Below are 22,357 nucleotides of genomic sequence, written 5' to 3'. Positions count from 1 at the left end.
AATTTCATTTTGGAATGTGAACTAGTGTCTCTCAATTCTGTCTCAAGCTTCAGGCTATCTCTCTGATAATTTGGCTATTGCATCACCAATCTACCAAATTATTTCCTCGTGTTTACCAAATCATTTATGTACTTTGATGTTAGACGTGTCAAGAATGGTTGTAGATACAGCACAAAGATTGTCTCTTGGTTCCAGTAAGGCAACCAAAGTGAGGAAAATTGGAAATGGAATAGATTCGTGTTTGGTTAGATTGTCTTACATTTATTGCTTTTGGAAAGACCAGCATTGATTGTGCAATTCAGCTAGCTCCTGAGAAGGGGATAATGAGCAACCACTCTGAAATGTTGCAGTCTGTCAAGGTACTGCCGCGCTGTTGTCGGACCAAGATCTCGGAATTAAAATAGGCAATGGTGAAAGTGTGATGATGTGTTTCCAAGTCAGGCTGGTGTGCAGCTTGGAGAGGCGTGTGGTGCTGTACTGTCCCTATATGTCTGCTGTCCTTGTCCTTGGTGGTTGTGGGTTGAACAGGTACCACTGGAATAAACTAGCTGCGTAATTGTGGTGCTTTTTGGGGATTTTTGTGTTGGATGAGTACCAGCTTATGCTGAGCTCCTTGAGAGCTGTTGGAATTGCACTCTACCAAGCAAGTGGAGAATATTCTGTCGCACTAATTATTTTGTGCCTTGTAGGTGGTGAAAAGCCCATGGAGTGTCAGATAGTGAATCACTCACCCACAGAATACCCTACCTCGGATCTTGTAATCAGGGTAATTATGTGCCTAATCTAGCAATGTTTCCAGTCAATGCTGACGCCAAGGATGCTGATTTTTGGGGGAGGGGGGGTGTGGAATCCTCATTATAGTTGAATCACTGAGTACCAGTTGAAGGTGATTAGATTTTCTCTTGTTGGGATGCTATTGCCTGACATTCCTGTGGCAAAAATGTTACCTCCCGCTCATCACCTGTGCCTGAATGATGTCTGGTTGTTGCTGCATGGCGGAGGAGAGTCCAGGTTTCGAGTCCAGCTGGATGTAATGCAGTCACTGAATACTCTCACTGTTGTGATTGAGGAAAGGTCATTGATGATGACTTTGAAGATGGCTGGGACAAGAACACTGCACTGAGGAACTCCTGCATTGATGTCCTGGGGCAACCACTGCAGCTAGTCAAGATGACACCTAGCTGTAGTCTCCACCGAGGTCATGTCTCAGACTTGGTTTTTTTTTTAGGTTGTATGGATGGTTTCTGGGTACAGGGGGCAGAGCTGGGGGTCAGGCTAGGGTTTAGGGATGGGGATGTGGGGGAATAAGAGGACAAGCCGGAGTTTAAGCCTCCACTCTCTGTGTGATGGCCAGTGACTTGGATCTGGTTGGATGTTGGGTTGTTAGATGAGCGCAGGTCCCCGTACACCCTTCCCTCTGGTCTGTGAGTCATCGGCCCGTTCTGGAGTTCCTTGCGGGCAGGAGGCACAAGGGCTGGTGACTCTCCAGTATGTGAATCAGCGAGAATGGAGTTCCAAGCTTGCTGTACTTGTTCCAATCTATTGTCTTCGGCAGCAGTGGGTCCTCGGTCGATGTCAAGAATTGGGACCTGAAGGTCGAACGGAAGACCAGATCAAGGCCCAAAAGTCTTATCAAAAGTCCATAGGTTGAGGTATGATGGCCGAAGTTTGGGTCAGTATGCCTCTGTGAGTTTGCTGGGAAAACTAAAGGCCCAGTGTCTCTGTATCCATGGGCCTGCTGAAGGCCAGGGGTGAGAGCTGTGTCTGTGAGTGACTGGGACGGAGGGAGGAATGGGACTTGTTTTGCTGTTGTTGCTTTGTTCGGTTTTGTGTTCTCTGTTCTGCCAGGCACGGGGTATCTATGCTGATGTTGGCACTGGAATGTGTGGCAACGCTTGCGGGATGCCCCCAGCACACCCTTGGTTTTGTTAGTTAACACAAATGACGCATTTCACTATGTGTTTTCCATGTATAGGTGATTTAAAAAAAAAAATCTAAACCTGAATCAATCATTTCTTTCCATTGTTGAAGGCTTTTGGAAAGCAAGTGCTTTCTGATAGCTTTGTTAATAATTGAGATGGACTGAGTTGACTTACTAACCCGATTGGTTTTGTCCTGCCTTTCATTGGTTCAACGTACTTGGACAACTTCTCATGTTGTTAAGCAAATACCTTTACCTAAACTGGAACAACTGCATGAAAGATGTTATTTTGTTAGCTCTCTCTGGTCTGAGTGACAATGCTTGCAATGACACTGAAAATGTACGAAGGCATTGCAGTGGTTCAAGCTGTGTTTGGGTGGGTATCTGCAGCTGCTCTCTGTTCAGCCTACAGACTTGAAAGGTAGCAACCTTGTCTTTGTAATTAAATATGTTTTGCATGTGTCTAGATAATTTTAAATAGAGTTTGTTCATATTCCAGAGCTGAATGCATAAAGATATTAAAAACAGTTGAAAGAAGTGGAAGAATTTTGCTGAATATTGAATTGCAGAACTTGGGTTACTGGTTCAGGAGCAGTTTCCAACATGGTGTTTATTTTTTCCTCAAATTTCTTCAAGTAATATGAGCTGTTTTCATATAGGACGTATGAAGCACGAGTCACAGAACAACACTTTGTCACATGCTTAACAACAGATGTTATGACATTAATTACCAGGATGTGTTTTTTTTAAAAAAGCTTGTAAAGTGAATGATTGTGTGGCACCATTTAGATAATTGAAATATGCTTATCATTACTGAATAATAGAATGTAAAAAGGGGAACTAAGAGTATCTGAATCTGACTATGAAAGTAGAGTGGGTGGATTTGATTCTTGGCTTCATGCAAAGGGGAATGATGATAGAAGAAAACGTGCTATTTAGTTTCCACAGAACCTTGGTCAGATTGTGGTAAAAGAGCTTTGTCATTGGGCTCACCCAAATATTAAGCTGTGGAAAGGCAATGTGCAAAGCAACGTTAGATTGAAACAAGTTCAAGTTTTTTAGTCATCCAGCCGTATGTGTGTATACTGCCAAATGAAACAACATTCTTCAAGATCAGCACAATACATATCAAAGTAAAAACTTATTATCAGAGTACATGCATATCACCGTATACAACCCTGAGGTTCTTTCCCCTGTGGGCGTACTCAGCACATCCATAGAATAGTAACTGTAAACAGGAGCAATGAAAAAGCAAGAGCACAGAAGACAACAAACTGTTGAAATGCAACTATAAGCAAGTAGCAATAAATAACAAGAATATGAAATAAGATGAGATAAAACTTTATTTATCCTGAAGTAAATTATTGTTGCGAGGTTGTTCAGTCAGAAATATATACTTTAAAATACAAAATGTAAGCATTGAGGTATGAAAAAGAATACAAAATGTGCATTAAAAAGTAATAGTGCAAAATACAGCTGTGCAATGAAATCATATACTTGTATTTTTAAGGAGGAGGAGCTGCAGAGTCCTATAGCCACAGGCAGAAAGGATCTCCTGCGGCATTCAGTGGTGTACCTCAGTGGAAACAGTCTGTTACTAAACATGCTTCTCTGCTTGTCCAGTATGTCATGGAGGGGCTGAGATGGCTTGTCCATGATGCTCCGTAACTTCTGCAGCGTCCTCCTCTCCGATGCAACCACCGCAGAATCCGGTTCCACACCCAGAACGGAACCAGCCTTCCTGACGAGTTTACCGATCTTCTTGGCGTCAGCTGCTCTTGCTCTGCTGCCTCAAAAGACTACAGCGTAGTCTTAAAATACTGGCCACTACTGAGTTGTAGAACATCTGCAGCATAGTATTGCAGATGTTGAATGACTGGAGCCTCCTCAGGAAGTAGTCAGCTCTGTCCCTTCTTGTACAGAGCTCTTGTATTTTTAGTCCAGTCCAATTTATTGTCCAGGTGAGTTCCCAGATATTTGTAGTCCCAGATGACTTCCACTTTCATTCCCTTGATGGAGATGGGAATGCATGATGCTTTCATCTTCCTGAAGTCCACCACCAACTCCTTTGTCTTCGTGTAGGTGATTCAGCCCATATTACTCAATAAAGTTATCCACCACTCTTGACCCAAGAGTAGTCAGACTCTTAAGATAAAGAGTCATTAAAGTGAGGTAATTGGTTGTGGATATTAGTGCAGCTATCCTCTTGTTCAAGAGCCTTACGGTTAAGGGGTAGTAACTGTTCTTGAAGCTGGTGGTGTAACTCCTGAAGCATTTGTACTTTCTACCTGATGGTAGCAGTGAGAAGAGAGCATGGCCTGAGTGGTGAGGATATCTGATTGTTGCATTCCTAAGAAAGCGTTTCATGTAACTCACGCACAACATATCATTGCCATAAATAATGACCACAAATAATCCAGAAAATTGATGTCCTTGAACAAGACATAATAGATTATAGTTAGAAGAAAACTCTGAAAGCATTTGGGTTAGTTCTCACTGGTATAGAAAGCATTTCATAAAGGCTTTTAAGTTCCTCAATGTTTTGGAAATGAGAATAATCAACACCTCCAGCTGTTGATTGTCAAATTGATGTCAATGGGGCATCAATTGAAGATTGTATAAGAGGAATGATGTTTCTCCCAGTGTATAGTGAACATCCTTTTTGAAAAGTATTTTGGTACTCTAACAATGAAAACTGTGATGTTTGATCTATTATTGAATAATGACCCAGAGCAAGTAGATAGCTTAAAAGTAGGGTAACATTCAGCTAGCTGCTTGCCAATCACATCTCTTGCTTCTCGCAATAACCTGGGAGATATATCCATCATATCAATCTCTGGGGACTTATCCACCTTGATGTTTTTTTTAAAAGAGTCCAAACGTTATCCCCTTTATCTTGAAGTATGCTTGCAAATGTGCATGTTTCATAATGATGTTGCTTTCTTCCACGTACTTCTCCTTGGTGAATACCGATGACTAAATAAACTTCTCTTTATTGCAGTGTTAAGCAGCCTATCCCTTAACAATGGCCTCAGATTCTAGACTTCACAGCCAGGCAAATCCCTGCATCTAGCCTGAAAAACCCTTTACTGCTTTGGCATGCTTCAGTGTGAGTTCCTTCGTTTTTCTGAACACATGGCCACACAATGGCTGTCTACTTGATCTCACCTCGTACAGCAAACTCACCATCACTGGAAGTGGTCTATGGAGTCTTCAGTGCACTCATATAGTATACACATCGCTAGCTAAGGAGAGCTAAACAGTGCACAATATTCCATGTACCATCTCGCTACAGACTATATTCAGTGATTATCGACGTGGCGGAGCCGGTTCCAAAAATGAGTATCGTATTGGTTTGGCCATTGATAAAGCTGACTTGGGGCCGAATCAAAGGGACAGGGCCAGGTCCAAGAGCGGGGAATGAGCTGTTGTTTGGCTGATTTAAGCATGGGGCCCAATTTTTTTTTTGGTGGGGGGGGGGGGGGTAGTTCAGGTGTCAGGGCCGGAGGCAAAGGATATCCACTGTTGAGCTTGTTGCTCCACAACGTTTACACGTCTTTGCACTGAACTGACGCTGTGGCCTGCAAGTAACAAACTCCTGGATAAACTGGCTATTGTGGTTGTGGACTCACTTTTGTAAACTTTAATTCTGAGTGTTATTTGTTTACTTTTTATTGTTAGCATGTTTTCTTGCACATTAGGTGTTTGACTGTCTTTTTTCTTAATAGGTTCTATTGGGTTTCTTTGTTTTTGTGCTGCCTGTAAGAAGACAAATTTCAAGATTGTTTATAGTATACATACTTTGATAATGTACTTGAACTTTTCTTTGAATTTGTAAAGGACTTGTGTACTCTGGATTTCAGCTCCTGGTTCTTGCCACTTGGTGGAGCCAGCGAGCACCATTCTGAAACCTTTGTGCTTCTGGACCTTGTGGGCTGGAATTTGCAGGAGCAGTTCATCAGAAACCATTCACTGTATCTTTTCAATTCAGTTTCCACTGTTCCACAAGTGCAATCTGACAGCAGTGTAGCAAGGATGGCAATGCTTTTGGGATCACAATGAAAAATGAGACCAACATTACTGACCTGATTTCTGGATCTATAGCATTCTAGTCTGGTGACCCAGGCCTGTACCAGAAAATCAGAGATGATTTGCGGAGGGCAATTTCAAGGGTGAAGAGACTATTTTGAATGAGGTTGGAGGTGACATCAGATGTACGACAACTCTGGCAGGGTTTGCAAGACATCATTTCCTACAAAACAAAACCCAATAGCATGAATGGCAACACTGCTTCACTACCAGATGAACTCAATGCCTTCTATGTCCGTTTGAAAGGGAGAATATAACTACAGCTGTGAAGATCTCTGCTGAACCCGGTGACCCTGTGATCGCTGTCTCAGAGGCTGATGTTCGGCCTTTAAAGAGAGTGAACACTCGCAAGGCAGAAAGTTCTGATGGGATATCTGGTAAGGCTCTGAAAACCTGTGCCAACCAACTAGTGGAGTATTCAAGGATATTTTCAGCCTCTCACTGCTATAGGTGGAAGTTCCCACTTGCTTCAAAAATACCAGTGGTAAAAAATTATACCAGTGCCTAAGAAGAATAATGTGAGCTGCCTTAATAACTATCGCCTGGTGGCACTCACATCGACAGTGATGAAATGCTTTGAGAGGTTGGTCATGACTAGAATAAACTCCTGCCTCAGCAAGGACCTGGACCCACTGCAATTTGCCTATCACCACAAAAGGCCAACAGCAGATGCAATCTCAGTGGCTCTTCACACGACTTCAGACCACCTGGACAACACAAACACCTATGTCAAGATGCTGTTCATCGACTATAGCTCAGCATTTAATACTATCATTCCCACAATGCTGTTTGAGAAGTTGCAGAACCTGGGCCTCTGTACCTCCTCTGCAATTGAATCCTCGACTTCTTAACCAGAAGACCACAATCTGTGTGGATTGGTGATAACATCTCCTCGCTGACAATTAACACTGGTACACCTCGGGTGTGTGCTTAGCCCACTGCCCTACTCTCTCTATACCCATGACTGTGTGGCGAGGCATAGCTGAAGTACCATCTATAAATTTGTTAATGATACAACTATTGTTGGTAGAATCTCAGATGGAGACGAGAGAGCGTAAAGGAGTGAGATCTGCTAACTAGTGGAGTGGTGTCCCAGCAACAACCTGGCACTTAACGTCAGTAAGATGAAAGAGCTGATTGTGGACTTCAGGAAGGGTAAGACTAAGGTACACAGACCAATCTTCATAGAGGAATCAGAAGTGGAGAGTGTGAGCAGTTTCAAGTTCCTGGGTGTCAAGATCTCGGAGGATCTAACCTGGTCCCAACATATTGTTGCAGTTATAAAGAAGGCAAGACAGTGAATATACTTCATTAGGAGTTTGAAGAGATTTCGTATGTGAACAAATACACTCAAAAACCTGTATAGATCAGATAGGCATTCTGATAGGCTACATGACTGGCTGGTATATGGGGGAGTGGTGGTTTACTGCACAGGACCAAAAGAAGCTGCAGAGGGTTGTAAATCTAGTCAGCTCCATCTTGGGTACTAGCCTACAAAGTACCCAGGACATCTTGAAGAAGTGGTGTCTCAGAAAGGCAGTGTCCATTATTAAGGACCTCCAGCACCCAGGGCATGCCCTTTTCTCACAGTTACCATCAGGTAGGAGATACAGAAGCCTGAAGGCACGCACTCAGCGATTCAGGAACAGCTTCTTCCCCACTGCCATCCGATTCCTAAATGGACATTGAACCCTTGGGCACCACCTCACTTTTTTAATATATATTAATGTTTTTTTGCATGAATTTTAATCTATTTAATATACTATACAGTAATTGTTTTATTTACTTATTATTATTTTATTGTCTTCTATTCTCTATCATGTATTGCATTGAACTGCTGCTACTAAATTAACAAATTTCATGATGCATGCCGGTGATAATAAACCTGATTCTGATTGGTAAATAGTAAGTGAGAAGGAGATGTGTGGAATCACTTCAAGAGTGAAAATGTGAGGGGAAAGGAGGAGGAACATTTTCAATACATTTATCAATTCAATTGCTGAAGTAATCAGTTTCAACACTTTATCATTGATCATCTTGTGAAATAATTAATGAAAGTGATCTCATCTTCAACTTTTGTGAGAAATGCATGGAAAAATCCCAGAGAATGAACAGTACTTTCAAACTCCCAGGAGGTGACGGGTAACAGAGGAACTCAGTAATGGGCAACAAGAGGAAGATACAGATGTTGCTGGTGGGAGAGGCAACAGGCGTGAAATGTTTGCATGTGCTATACCCTGAGTTGACAACACAGTGACAATCCAGAGAGCATGTGCAAACAGGAATCAAGAAAATAGAAAAAAAGACTCTTTCCTATGGTGGAAGAGTGTAGGACCAGAGGACACCAGTCTCAGAATAGAGGGGTGTCCTTTTAGATTGGTGAAGAGGAATTTGTTCTGTGGAATTTGTTGCCACAGGAGGCTGTGGAGGCCAAGTCTTTTATTTAAGGCAGAGGTTGATAGATTCTTGAATGGTCAGGGCATGAAGGGATACGGGGAGAAGGCAGGAGATTGGGGCTGAGAGGGAAAATGGATCAGCCATGAGGAAATGGTGGAGCAGACTCAATGGGCCAAATGGCCTAATATCTTATGGCATTAAGATGTTGCCAGGCAAAAGAAACATCAAAAAGATGCTATTTCACGTTTTGTTTAGATTGAATGTTGTGGGGGTATGCTGATGGATGAGAGACTCGGAAAACTATCTAATCCGATGGACATAATGTTCATGGTGGTATATAAGATGACCACCTGTACGTAAACGGCACTTAAAATATGAGGCGGTTTTGATCAGGGCATAATTCCCAGGTGCAGGCGATTGAGAGGTGGTTTAGGGCACCTTTGTTGCCAGATAAAGCAGACGCTTCAAGTGGGTGCACTTGAGTGCAGTGGTGAAAGGCCTCAGAACGAGGGTGTGAAATGTGCGTGTCTTTGCCCGTGGGTGTTATGAGAGCCATTGAAAATAGTCAGGTGAATGTCCTAGATAGAATGTTGCTGCCAGTAAATTTGGACTCTCTGTACAGCTTAGATACAAGGAGACTCGTTTCTGGAACAGTCTTGCTGGGTATCAATCACAGTGGATCAACTAGCAATCAAGTGAAAACAGAAGTGCTAATTGGTATCTGTTGGATAGCTGAACAGTGTGAGAAAGGGAGTTCTTTGTTGGTCATCTTGCTGATTGAGGAAGTAACTGTAAATGTGAGCAGCAAGACGTGTTGTGGACCAAGACATATTTGAAATACCATCTCCATTTTCATTAGAATAAGAGTGAAACAATTTTGGCACATTTGGAGAGTGAATGTCCCAAGTTATGGGGCTTATGAACTTCCTGGTCTCAAAGAAATGGAGAGTCCACTTGCCTCTTCTAGCTGTCAGCTGTGAGTGTGCGACGGAGATCACAGCGGGGGGGGGGGGGGGGTGGGTGGTGGTGGAGAGGGGTGGAATGATTCAAGTCCTTTAAGGCGTTTTGAAGGTCCACTTTCTTTGGCCCTGAAGAAATTCAAAAGCCCCTCTCACTTTGGGAATTCACTGACCCTGACTAAGGATATCATTGGTCAGGTGGGTTTGGGAGGTGCTGAGGAGGTTCCATTGGAGCTGCAGGCTGCAACCCTGTTGTGCCAATGAGATAGCTGTGTAACATGAAACAACTAGTGAGGGGAGGTACAGCCCAGGGTGAGAGTAGCTTTCCTGAAGAGGACATGTGCACTTCCCAACACCAGGACCCTCACTGGTGGAATTTGATGACAGTCCATCAAATGTGAAAGGAAGGAGGGCTGATCAGTGAAACATGAAACCAACTTCGAAGAGGGCAGGGACATTACACGAAGAACATAAACTAAAGGAATTCCTGCAACATTGAGCCAAAAGCCAATGGGAAATAATGTGGCAAGACAGAGGTCTAGGACAGGATAACTCCAGAAGAAGTTTGTAATTAGTGTATAATATTCATGGAGAGCACGCTTTCAGAGGAATAAAGAGCCTACTGAGGATATTCTTTGGGAAACATAAGCTCATGGTACTAATTTTTCAGGAGTCAAACAGTTGGTATATGATTGTTTTGCTAGGAGTCACGCATTGCAACCAAATCTAGTACTGAAATTATTAATCATGGAAATTCTTGCAGAGGTAACCATAGGCCTATGAAACAGGTCTGCAAATCACAGTAACAAGGTGGTCAGTAAATAAGCCAAGGTTAAGGTGCACTGGAAGAATACTGTTGACCCTCTCAGTCCTGGTCCAGTGGAGGTCAATAGAGTGTAAGTAGCCATATGAAGACTTTGGTGATCTGGACTCTGTGTTTAATCTTGCGTAAGTGAATTTGTTCATACAAGTGATGGCAGGAAGATGGTGATACAGAAAACGTATGATATTTTTGTTATTATAAAGACTATTATGTTGAAGTAATAATTATAGAACATGATGCAAAATTATGTGAAGCTTGTTTGGAGTGTGATCTGCTATGTGTATTTCAGGCTTATCGAGGGAATGAAGAGGCCAAATGACTGAGTGAATTTATAATTCTGTTTACAAATACATACTGATGTAAATTGCTAACACTATCAATTCAACTTTTTTTTTCACTGCTTGATTTAAAAATGCCCATTCTTGTTTCCAAGTGAGCGTCTATCTCTTTAAATGTCCTCCGGATCTATAAGCTCTGAAGGTCTCTGACTTGAATAAAATTTTGCTTCATTAGCCATCCTTCAATTTAATTGCTCTTTAATATGCAGCCACGCCTGTTTCCTTCGCTCTGGAGTGCCCTACATTAACCTTCCTCCCTGTGCAGTATTAGAGTTAGCTGCATCAGTTGTATTGGGCAAGTTTACTGAAGCATGCAAATTGATTTGGTCATGGAAAGTGTACATCATTGGCTGTAGGTGTACACAAAAGAAAACGAAGGTGCAGCTAAAAATAGGAAAGATTAATTCCCTGGATAGAAAGTGCTAGGGGCTGTGGTTAGATTGTTAAAAAGCATAATAATAAAATCACTACAATGCAAGATCGTCAGCATAGCATCTTTTCTTCACTGTTTTAAGTTGGGGAAACCCATACCTAGGGTTGGGGACATTGTAAATAAAACTTTGTTATATCAGTGAAAACTAGAGAGTGACAGCGCAGAGTCAGTGAGGCACATGATGAACTAAGTGATAAACAGTTCTATCCAGTCACCGTCAACCTTTTTTAATATCTATATATGAAACAGCCCCCTTTTTCTCCCGTTAAAATACTTATACATCCTTGGCAAATTTTGCAACATACTCAGGTTTATTATCACAGACATCTGACTCTAGTGATCTTCAGCTTTGTCTCAAGCTCAAATCTACGTGCTAGTTTTATCCCTATCTCAAAAGCAGCTGTAATGCAAACAATACCATATTTGGATATAAAACTTTTTAACTTGGGTGATTGGATTTCTTTCACTGTGTTTGACAACGATGTGTATCTTTTTTTGAATTGATTTTGAAAGCGGGTAGGTATATTTAACACGGTTTTCTATTTGCAATGGATGTTGTTCGTCAGCACCCACAGTGCCACGGTAGCGTGGTGCTATTACAGCTCGGACCATCAGAGTTAGGAGTTCAATTCCAGCATTTTCTGTCAGCAGTTTGTACGTCTGCCCCATGGAATGCGTGGGTTTTCTCTGGTGCTCTGGTTTCTTCCCACAACGAAAGATGTGCCAGTTGTTAGGTGAATTGGTCATTGTAAATTGTCCCATGATTTGGCTAGGGTTAAAGTGGGGGTCGCTGGGTGGTGCAGCTAGAAGGGCCTATTCTGCGCTCTGTCTCTAGATCAGATCATATAAAAATTAATGGCAAAGTATGTAGATGTACTTGAGAAAGTATGTTTTACTTTATTTCAATTTAGCACACTTTAAAGAGAGCAGTGAAATTAGAATGAGAGAATGCTTAGAGAAAGCAAGAAATTGAACTAAGCTTATTTTCACAGATAAGCCACTGCAAACTTGTGCTTAATGAACACTGCCAGTGGTTCTGAGTGTATCTGCTTGATCTGTGTCAGGAACTCTTGGCTTTCTGACAGTTCCAAAGAACAGCACCACTGAGCTGGGAGCTTACAATGTAAACTAGTACCCTGGCATCATGTCAAAATTCTTTGGTGGAGTCACCCTCACTTGTAGGTTCTCTGAAGTAGGGCACAGCTTAGCTGTCACAGATTTAAGATGATCATATTTCAGTCTGTCACTTTGTGGAAAGCAGGCCAAAAAGGCATGCTAGTCCATGACTAAATTCAAATGAAAACAAATTGATGGAGTAGCAGCATTTTCTGTGAATGCTAAAATGACTCGTATGGTCAAATTGTCAAATGAATATTGACATTTAGATTGCAGTTTGCAAGATGTTGATATTTTACTTGGAGACGTATTGGTTATAGATCCAATAACAAGGGCAGAGATCTGTTTTGTTGCTGCAGAACTTGATTAAAAATGCTGACTTTGACCCATGCATGTGTGATTTTGCATGTAAAACAAGGCATTGGAAGGGTTATATCACCAAACCAACCTGCATTTCTAGATCAGTGGATTTAATTTTGAAAGTTCCTGTTCAACTTGGGCATTTAATTATGTTTATTGAAAAAAGTTTATGCCAGTGAAGAACTTATTTACTGATGTAATAATTATGCACGAGGTGAAATAATATCAGTGTAGTTTTCTTTTTAATGGCCTTAAGAATATAAATTATCAATTGATTTATAAGTTTAATGGTTACATGGAGTAGACAGAAAACACCAACTTCTAGCTGTTATTGTCTCTATTGTATAAAAATGTACAATGGTGGTTCCACTACAAAATTTGAAATGCGTTTGTGGAAGGAGATATTTGGACAGGTTATTGAAGCTTGGTTTTAAGGTGGGCGAGGATGACGGAGGAGAAAGATTCGTAACTGGAGAGATCAACAATGATAACTTGCAATCAGGACCTTGGCAACAAAAGATCATTGAGACGAAACAACTGGATCTGTTTTGGATTGTTTGTTTGGATTTGTGGTGAGCTTAACGGTTGGTACGACCGAATCTGGTTAAAAAAAAAGGCCAACAGGAAATTGAACTAACTCTTGGACTGAATTTTGTGACTTTATCGGTTGTACATGGTGTTATGTCATTTTAATACACAAAATACTGGAGGAACTCAGTAGACTGATGAAGGGTCTCGGCCTGAAACGTCAACTGTTTATTCTTTTCCACAGATTCTGCCTGGCCTGTTGAGTACCTCCAGCATTTTGTGTTTATAACAAACGAGAAAATCTGCAGATGCTGGAAATCCAAGCAACACACAAAACGCTGGAGGAACTCAGCAGGCCAAGCAGCATTTCGGGAAATGAATACAGTCGACGTTTTGGGCCAAGACCCTTTGGCAGGACTGGAGAGAAAAAGCTGAGGAATAGATTTAAAAGATGGGGGAGGGGAGAGAGAAACACAATGTGATAGGTGAAACCTGAAGGGGGAGGGATGAAGTAAAGAGCTGGGGAGTTGATTGGTGAAAGAGACAGAAGGCCATGGAAGAAAGAAAATGGGGGAAGAGCACGAGAAGGAGGTGATAGGTGGGCAAGGAGATAAGGTGAGAGAGGAAAAAGGGAATGGGAAATGGTGAGGGGGGGGTGGGTGGCATTACTGGAAGTTCAAGAAATCAGTGTTCATGTCATCAGGTTGGAGGTGACCCAGATGGAATATAAGGTGTTCCTCCAACCTGAGTGTGGCCTCATCATGACAGTGGAGAAGGCCATGGACAGACATATCGAATGGGAAGTGGAATTAAAATGGGTGGCCACTGGGAGATCCACTTTTTCTGGCGGATGGAGCTTGAGTGCTCAGCGAAGCAATCTCCTAATCTATGTCATGTCTCATCGATCCACAGGAGGTCACATCAGGAGCACCGGACACATTATATGGCCCCAGCAGACTCACAGGTGAAGTGTCACCTCACCTGGAAGGACAGTTTAGGGCCCTGGATGGTAGTGAGGGGGGAGGTGTAGGGGCAGGTGTAGCACTTGTTCTGTTTGCAAGGATAAGTGCCAAGAGGGAGATCAGTGGAGAGGGATGAATAGGCAAGGGAGTCATGTAGGGAGTGATCCCTGTGGAAAGCAGTAAGTGAGAGGGAGGGACAGATGAACTTGGTGGATCCTGTTGGAGATGGCGGAAATTTCAGAGAATTATGTGCTGGATGCAGAGGCTGGTGGGGTGGTAGGTGAGGACAAGGGGAACCCTATCCCTGGTAGGATAGCGGGAGGATGGGGTGAAAGCAGACCTGCGTGAAATGGAAGAGATGCAGTTGAGGGCAACATTGATGGTGGAGGAATGGAAGCCCTTTTATTTGAAAAAGGAGGACATCTCCTTCGTTCTAGAATGAAAAGCCTCATCCTGAAAGCAGATGCAGCGGAGACAGAGGAATTGAAAGAAGGGGATGGTGTTTTTACGAGTTACAGGGTGGGAAGAGGTATAGTCCATGTAGCTGTGAGAGTCTGTGGGTTCATAGTAGACATCAGTGTCCAGGTAGCTATGAGAGTCGGTGTATTACGTAGATTACCAGCATCTGCAGATTTTTTCTTGTTTGTAATATGTCATTTAGTCATTTTCCAGCTGGTGTTGGTACAATCAACATTTATGTGTTCAGTACTAAGCTGTAGACCCTATCAATGAAAGGGTAGTGCTTTGAAAAAGTAACAAGCAGGAGCCAGCATATGATAAAGAAGAGAAAATCTGCAGATACAGGAAATCCAGAGCAGCACACACAAAATGCTAGAGGATCTCTGCAGGTCAGGTAGCATCTATGGAAATGAATAAACAGTCACCATTTCAGGCCAAGATCCTCCTTCAGGTCTGGAAATAAAGATGATGGAGTAAAAAGTTGGGGGAGGGGAGGGAGACTAGCTAGAAGGTGATAGATGAAGCCTGATGGGTAGGAAAGGTAAAAAGGGCTGGAGAGGAAGGAATCTGATGAGAGTGGACCAGAGGAGAAAAGGAAGTAAGGACGAGGGAACCGAGAAGGAGGTGATAGGCTGGTGAGAAGAGGTAAGAGCCCAGAGTGGAGAATAGAAGGTGAGGAGAGATTTTTTTAAAAACAGATGGAGAAATCAATATTCATGTCATCAGGTTGGAGGCTATGCAGACGGAATACAAGGCGTTGCTCCTCCGCTATGTGGGTGGCCTTATCTTGGCACAGGAGGAGGCCATGGACTGACACGGCAGAACACTGAGTCTTCTGATTTTGCTACTGAATATCTCAAACTCATAGTCAAGATAATACAAACCCCATTTCCAGAAAAGTTGGGATATTTTCCAAAATGCAATAAAAACAAAAAATCTGTGTTATGTTAATTCACGTGAACCTTTATTTAACTGACAAAAGTACAAAGAAAAGATTTTCAATAGTTTTACTGACCAACTTAATTGTATTTTGTAAATATACACAAATTTAGTATTTGATGCGAACCCCCAGTATGCCTACGTGGTCTTACCTGATGGGTGGGAGGACACGGTCCCCGTACGCGACCTGGCGCCCACAGGAGCAGCAGACCACTACCCCGAACACTCCACGGTAACTATGAACCCTGTACCCACCGAGGTGTATACCCACCTGACACCGCGCACACCCAGCCCTACACAGACTCCTCACGACATTCCCATACCGGGCGCCTCGCACACGCATGAGGGATCACTGACGCCTAGTGGGCTGACACCTCCAGTCAGGCCGGAATCAGCACAACCTCCGTCTCCGGTGCAATCACCACCGGCACCTGTGCAATCACAGCCGGTGCTACGTAGATCGCAGCGACAGATTCGACCACCTGATAGACTTAACCTGTAAATGTACTTGTAAGAAACTTCGCCCTATGGGGACTCTCTTTTAAAACAAAGGGGGGGTGAATGTGGTGAACTACATATACCTGTCTGGACACGCCCCCACTGCTGACTGCTCCTGTGGCTCCTCCCACAGACCCCGGTATAAAGGTGATTGGAGACACTGCTCCTTCCTCAGTCTCCAGGATGTTGTGTGATGGTCCCTTGCTGCTTGTGCTTTCTTCCAGCCAATAAAAGCCTACCTTAACCCACATCTCCGAGAGTTATTGATGGTGCATCAGTATGAATGGTACAGATTCTTTTACATACAAGCAGAAAGCTGGTCAATTTGTTACGGAATTGAGAAATCTCAGTAAAAGATGTGAGTTTGCAGAGCTTACAGACTCTCTCATTAAAGACAGGATAGTTTGTGGCATTCTGGATAATGGTCTGAGAAAGACTGTTAGAACAAGATTTGAATTTGGAAAAAGCTGTGGTCTCACCATTATATAAAAGGCCACACCAGGAGCACCGGACACAGTATACCACACCAGCCGACTCACAGGTGAAGTGTCGCCTCACCTGGAAGGACTGTCTGGGGCCCTGAATGCTGGTGAGGGAGGAAGTGTAAGGGCAGGTGTAGCACTTGTTCTGCTTACAAGGATAAGTGCCAGGAGGGAGATCGGTGGGAAGGGATGGGGTGGACGAGTGGACAAGGGAGTCACATAGGGAACGATCCCTGCGGAAAGCAGAAAGGCAGGGGAGGGAAAGATGTGCTTGGTAGTGGGAACCTGTTGGAGGTGGCGGAAGTTACGGAGAATTATACGTTGGACCTGGAGGCTGGTGGGGTGGGTGGTGAGGACAAGGGGAACCCTATCCCCCTTTCTTTCTCCCAAGGCCTCCCGTCCCATGATCCTTTCCCTTCTCCAGCTCTGTATCACTTTCGCCAATCACCTTTCCAGCTCTTAGCTTCATCCCACCCCCTCCGGTCTTCTCCTATCATTTTGCATTTCCCCCTCCTCCCCCCCCCCCCCCCCACTACTTTCAAATCTCTTAGTATCTTTCTCTTCAGTTAGTCCTAACGAAGGGTCTTGGCCCGAAACGTCGACAGTGCTTCTCCCTATTGATGCTGCCTGACCTGCTGTGTTCCACCAGCATTTTGTGTGTGTGTGTTGTTTGTATTGAATAGGGTTTAAGATCTTCAGTTGAGTTTGGAACTTCACGGTCAGCAGACCCAAGACCATCACATCAGCACTTCCACTGTTTTTTGCTTTTATAGAACTCTGTACTCTGTAAAATCACAAAATAATTGACAGCTCAACTCTACCAAGAGAGTATTAAAGTTTTTTTACTTTTTGCTGAGCAAATTCTCTCGAGGGCTTGTCTGTAAAAATTAAACTTTCTCTGTGGTGGCTAGCTGCTTCTCCATTTCAATAAACACCTGCTCCGAGCTTTGAAAACTGGAAAGTCAATTAGCTTCGGGAACATTCCTTGCAACTTCAATACTTTCTGATAGGTTGAAACCAACAATTTTCTCTCTGTTGTTGACCAAAGAAAATTTTACTTTGAACTTTGAACATTTGAAACTTTGTTCACTTTCTCTCTTGGACCTAAACTAATGCCTCCTTTCTGGCTTTTTGCATTAAAGATTTAAAGATTGGCTTTATTTGTCACATGTCTATTAAAGAATACAGTGAAATCTGTTGTTTTGTGTTAACACCCAACACAATCGGAGGATTGCGTTGGGCAGCTGGCAAGTGTCGCCATTCTTCCTGCATCAAAATAGCATGCCCACCACTCACTGACCCTAACTGTAAATAATTGGAATTTGGGAGCAAACCAGAGCACTAGGAAGAAACCCATGCAATTACAGGAAGAAAGTGCCAGCTTCTTGCAGGCAGCGACAGGAATTGAACCCCTGATTCGTGATCACTGGCATTGTGAAGCTATTGCACCAGCTGCCAAGCTGCTGTGCCAACCCCGAATAGATTCAGGCTTAAAAGAAAGGCTTATGATTGTTTTTCTTCCCCTATCCCTGCTTCAGTGTCAATTTCAATATCTGTCCAGAGTAATTCAGAAAGATGTGCTAAAGGAGTGAAAATTCCCCTCATGTAATTCTTCTTGTGGTTACTCATTCTTAGTTGAGTTTCACAAGCAGCTTTTGGAATGTCATCTATCATATATCAGCCCTCCATCGCATATCAAAATGTACTTGAAAGCAGGTAAAGTAACCAAGGACAGCTATGGAATCGGAATCCTGGTTATTATCACTGACATACAGTATGTCATGAATCTTGTTGCAACAGTACATTGCAATACAACAAAAATTTGCTGTGTTAAAACAATAAATAGAGCAAAAGGAGAGCAAAAGAATGAGGCAGTGTTCATGGACCATTCAGGAATCTGATGGCAGAGGGAAAAAGCTGTTCCTTTGGTAAATCCTTGAGTGTGAGTCTTCAAGCTCTTGTACCTTGTGGGAAGTAAGGATAGTCATAGAAAACTACAGCACAGAAGCAGGCCTTTTGGCCCATCTAGTCCATGCCAAACAATTTAATCTGTCTGGTCCCATCTGTTTGCACCCGGACCATAGCCCTAAATATCCTGCCCATCCATGTATATATCCAAATTTTTCTTAAATGTTGAAATTGAAAAAGCTTTCACAACTTGGACTGGCACCTCATTCCGCACTCTCACCACCCTCTGAGTGAAGAAGTTCCCACCCAACGTCAATGGAAAAAACCTGCTAGCATTTACCCTATCTGTAGCCCTCATAATTTTGTATACTTTCTTCAAAACTCCATTCGATTTTCTACATTCCAGGGAACAAAGTCCTAACCTATTCAACCTTTCCCTATAACTCTGGTCCTCAAGTCTTGCAACATTCTCGTAAATTTTCTCTTTCAATCATAATTATGTTTCCCTGTAGGTCAGTGACCAAAAGTGGACACAGTACTCCAAACTAGGCCTCACCAATCTTGTATACAATTTCAACATAACATCCCAGCTCATGTACTCAGTATATTGATTTATGAAGGCCAGTGTGCCAAAGCTTTCTTTATGACCCTATTTACCTGTGATGCAATTTTCAAGGAGTTACAGATATATAGTTTGTTTCATTTAAATAATTATGGGTTGTATTAAAATTACATCAATTGCACATGTCATCATATTGCCACATGATATGTGCATGTCTTTCTTAAAGTAAACTTGAAGCTTGACCTGCATTTCGGACTTGCATGTCTTTGTTTCAATTAGTTTAATGTTTAGAATTATAGAACATAATAGTGGCTATACCATAAAGCCTCATTGGATGAGCTCTCCAGTCTGTCCTGACTGAGCACTACCGTGACATTTTCCCTAGCTTGTAATTGCACACCTCCTGCTCTGTCATGTCTAAATCAGCAAAACCCTAGGACGTTGAGCTGCCAGTCCTGCCCCTTCTGCAACCAAGTCTCACTAATGGCTACAGTGTCATAATTCTGCATGTGGATCGACGCCCTAAGCTCATCCGTTTCTCCTACCACCATTATCGTCATGTCGTATGGTGTGAACAATCATGGTCTTTGACTGTGACAGTTCTTGGCAAATGTTTTTATAGAAGTGCTTTGCCGTTGCCTTCTTGTCTTTACAAGACAGGTGACCCTAGCCGTTATTAATATTCTACGGAGATTGCCTGCCTGGCTTCAGTGGTCACAAAAACCAGTTCTTGTCATGTGCACTGGCTGCTTATGCGACGACCCACCACCTGCTCCCGTGGCTTCACATGACCCTGTTTGGGGGACTAAGCAGGTGCTATAATTGCCTAAGGGTGACCTACAGGTGAGCGGAGGGAAGGATTGCCTTACACCTCCTTTAATAGAGATGTATCTCCAACCCACCACCCATTTCTGACAATACTCTTTGCATTGAAATATACACAGACAGAACATTAATCCTACCATGCTGAACATTTTGATTCCTGACTTGGTATGTAGGCTTAACAATATCTTTCTCCACAACCACTCTGCTGTCTGCTGCATACTCTGGTCGCCTGCAACTCTAGTTTAAATAGCCCCCGCCACCCCATGCATGCCTGCTGGGATGTTACTTTGCTTTCAGTCCAGGTGCAAACCATCCCTTCTGTTTGGTCCCACCTTTGCTGGAGAAGAGCTCAATGAACTGAAGCCCACTTTCCTGCACCAGTTCCTTAGCCATATGTTAAACTAATGATCTTCCTGCTTCTGGCCTCACTAGCACGTGGCACAGGTAGCAATCCTGAGATCACATCCCTGGAGGTCTCGTCCTTTAACTTGGCACTTATCTTCCTGAGTTGCATTGCAGGACCTCGTACCCCCTCCTACAAATGACATTGGTACAGACCTGGACCATGACCTCTGGCTGCTCCCCCTCCCATTTAGGAATGCTGTGGACTCTTTCTAAGATGGCCCTGACCTTTGCACGTAGGTTCTCGTTCTCGTCCACAGAGCCTCCTTTCTGTTCCCCTAACGAACGCGTCCCCTAGCACTACAGCTTCCCTCTTCTTCCCATTCCCTTCTGAGCCACAGAGCCAGACTCAGTGCCAGAAACCTGACTGCTGTGGCTTTTCTTTGCTAGATCATTCCAACTTGTGGTTGCGGGGAGTCCACATGGCCTGGATGACGAGGGAACTTAATGATGGATGCCGGCTTCCTGAGGCACCAACTTTTGAAGGTATCCTCGATGGTGGGCAGACTTGTGTCCATGTGCCTACAATCCTCTGTAGCATTATTCAATCCTCAGTACCAGGCTGTGATGCAGCCGGTTAGAATGTTCACCACAGTGCATCTGCAGAAATCTGGAGAAGATGAGGTATAATACAGGTCAATAGCTTTCAGAAAATAAGCAGACTGTGCTGTAACATACACAGCAAGTGCATCTCTGCAAAGCTTATTGACTTTGTTAAGAAGCACTGATTCCTTTATTTGTGCTACAAGTTCACCATTGGCTTTCTTTAAGTAACAAGGGTGATCTTGGAATGACCTATTCATATAACCATATATAACAATCACAGCATGGAAACAGGCCATTCCGGCCCTCCTAGTCCGTGCCGAACTCTTAATCTCACCTAGTCCCACCTACCCGCACTCAGCCCATAACCCTCCACTCCTTTCCTGTCCATATACCTATCCAATTTTACCTTAAATGACACAACTGAACTGGCCTCTACTACTTCTACAGGAAGCTCATTCCACACAGCTATCACTCTCTGAGTAAAGAAATACCCCCTCGTGTTTCCCTTAAACTTTTGCCCCCTAACTCTCAAATCATGTCCTCTCGTTTGAATCTCCCCTACTCTCAATGGAAACAGCCTATTCACGTCAACTCTATCTATCCCTCTCAACATTTTAAATACCTCGATCAAATCCCCCCTCAACCTTCTACGCTCCAATGAATAGAGACCTAACTTGTTCAACCTTTCTCTGTAACTTAAGTGCTGAAACTCAGGTAACATCCTAGTAAATCGTCTCTGCACTCTCTCTAATTTATTGATATCTTTCCTATAATTCGGTGACCAGAACTGTACACAATTTTTTTTTTCCCCAACTTCTGTCCTTGTTTCAAATGCAACACCTAACAGGAGATGGCTCAGATATTTTTATTACTCAGAGCTCTGTGTCTATTTTTTTCCTATAGTTTGAAAACCAGGATGGAGATAAAAGTATTTTCAGCTACGCCTCACTGGCTGTCTGATGTGTATCTGAAGAGGAGCATTCATTTAACTTTCAAGTCCAGCTTTTTGTCCTTTCATTTTGTGTCCAGTTGCAACTTGACAAGGGTGCCCAATTCATTTCATGTGGGCAGTCGTACAGATTTTTATTCTGGTATTCTGTACTCAGGCTGAGTTAAAGAACTTTTCTGACCCAAGTTGTTGTCATTCTTTGCTTGGAGTATTTGATAAATCATCTCTATTTCATTGTTTTGAATAAGACTTTTTTTCTACAGTAGCAAGAAAGAAGGTTGAGCCATTTTTGTGAAAAAGCTTATAGCATTATTGGTGAATAGCAGCATTAGCTGGAATTGATAAACTTGCATTGGTTATTTGTTTGTGAATAAAATTGCTGCTTTTTTTTTGTTTGTGCACCATAATTATTTATTTTTTCACTATTGCAGAAGTCTTGGTGCAAATGATGCAGCATATAAATTCCTGACGAAGGGTCTTGGCCCGAAACGTCGACAGTGCTTCTTCCAAAAGATGCTGCCTGGCCTGCTGTGTTCCACCAGCATTTTGTGTGTTGCTAGCATATAAATCCATAGGATATGTGCAGTGGGTCAGCCCTTCCCAGTTTTTAGTGTGTTTTGTAATACTAAGTAAACAACCTTGGTTTGCTGCAGGCATTTCTCAGTATGCCTGTCATAAGAATACCTGTTACATAAGCAATTATATACCCTCTTTAGCAAGGCAAATCCAACTTGGCTCTGTGTAAACTGGGAGTGCCACTGCAGGTGTCCCGTGGTTTATAAGAGGGCTGGGTTGAATTATGTTTCTTTACAAAAAACCATATCACCGTTTCTCAAAATGCAAAGCTGAGTATTCTGTGTA

The 22,357-nt window shown here is 42.9% G+C and overlaps 1 protein-coding gene across 4 annotated transcripts in view; it reads left to right on the top strand.

The window, feature by feature from the left end:
• LOC140733570 (dystrobrevin beta) overlaps nt 1-22,357 on the top strand; it is a 494,877-nt gene that overhangs the window by 12,228 nt on the left and 460,292 nt on the right. The window contains exon 1 of one of the 4 annotated variants that reach the window (XM_073057086.1): nt 20,469-20,487. The exons of the other annotated variants lie outside the window; for them this stretch is intronic. The gene's annotated coding sequence lies outside the window, so the exon portion shown is untranslated. Of the gene's footprint in view, nt 1-20,468; nt 20,488-22,357 lie in introns of those variants that run through there. 4 annotated transcript variants of the gene reach the window in all.

The sequence above is a fragment of the Hemitrygon akajei genome, chromosome 9 (assembly GCF_048418815.1).
Source record: "Hemitrygon akajei chromosome 9, sHemAka1.3, whole genome shotgun sequence".
Lineage (NCBI taxonomy): Eukaryota > Metazoa > Chordata > Chondrichthyes > Myliobatiformes > Dasyatidae > Hemitrygon > Hemitrygon akajei.
The sequence above is the reverse complement of the archived record's forward strand: the minus strand, read 5'-3'. Positions and strand labels throughout refer to the sequence as shown.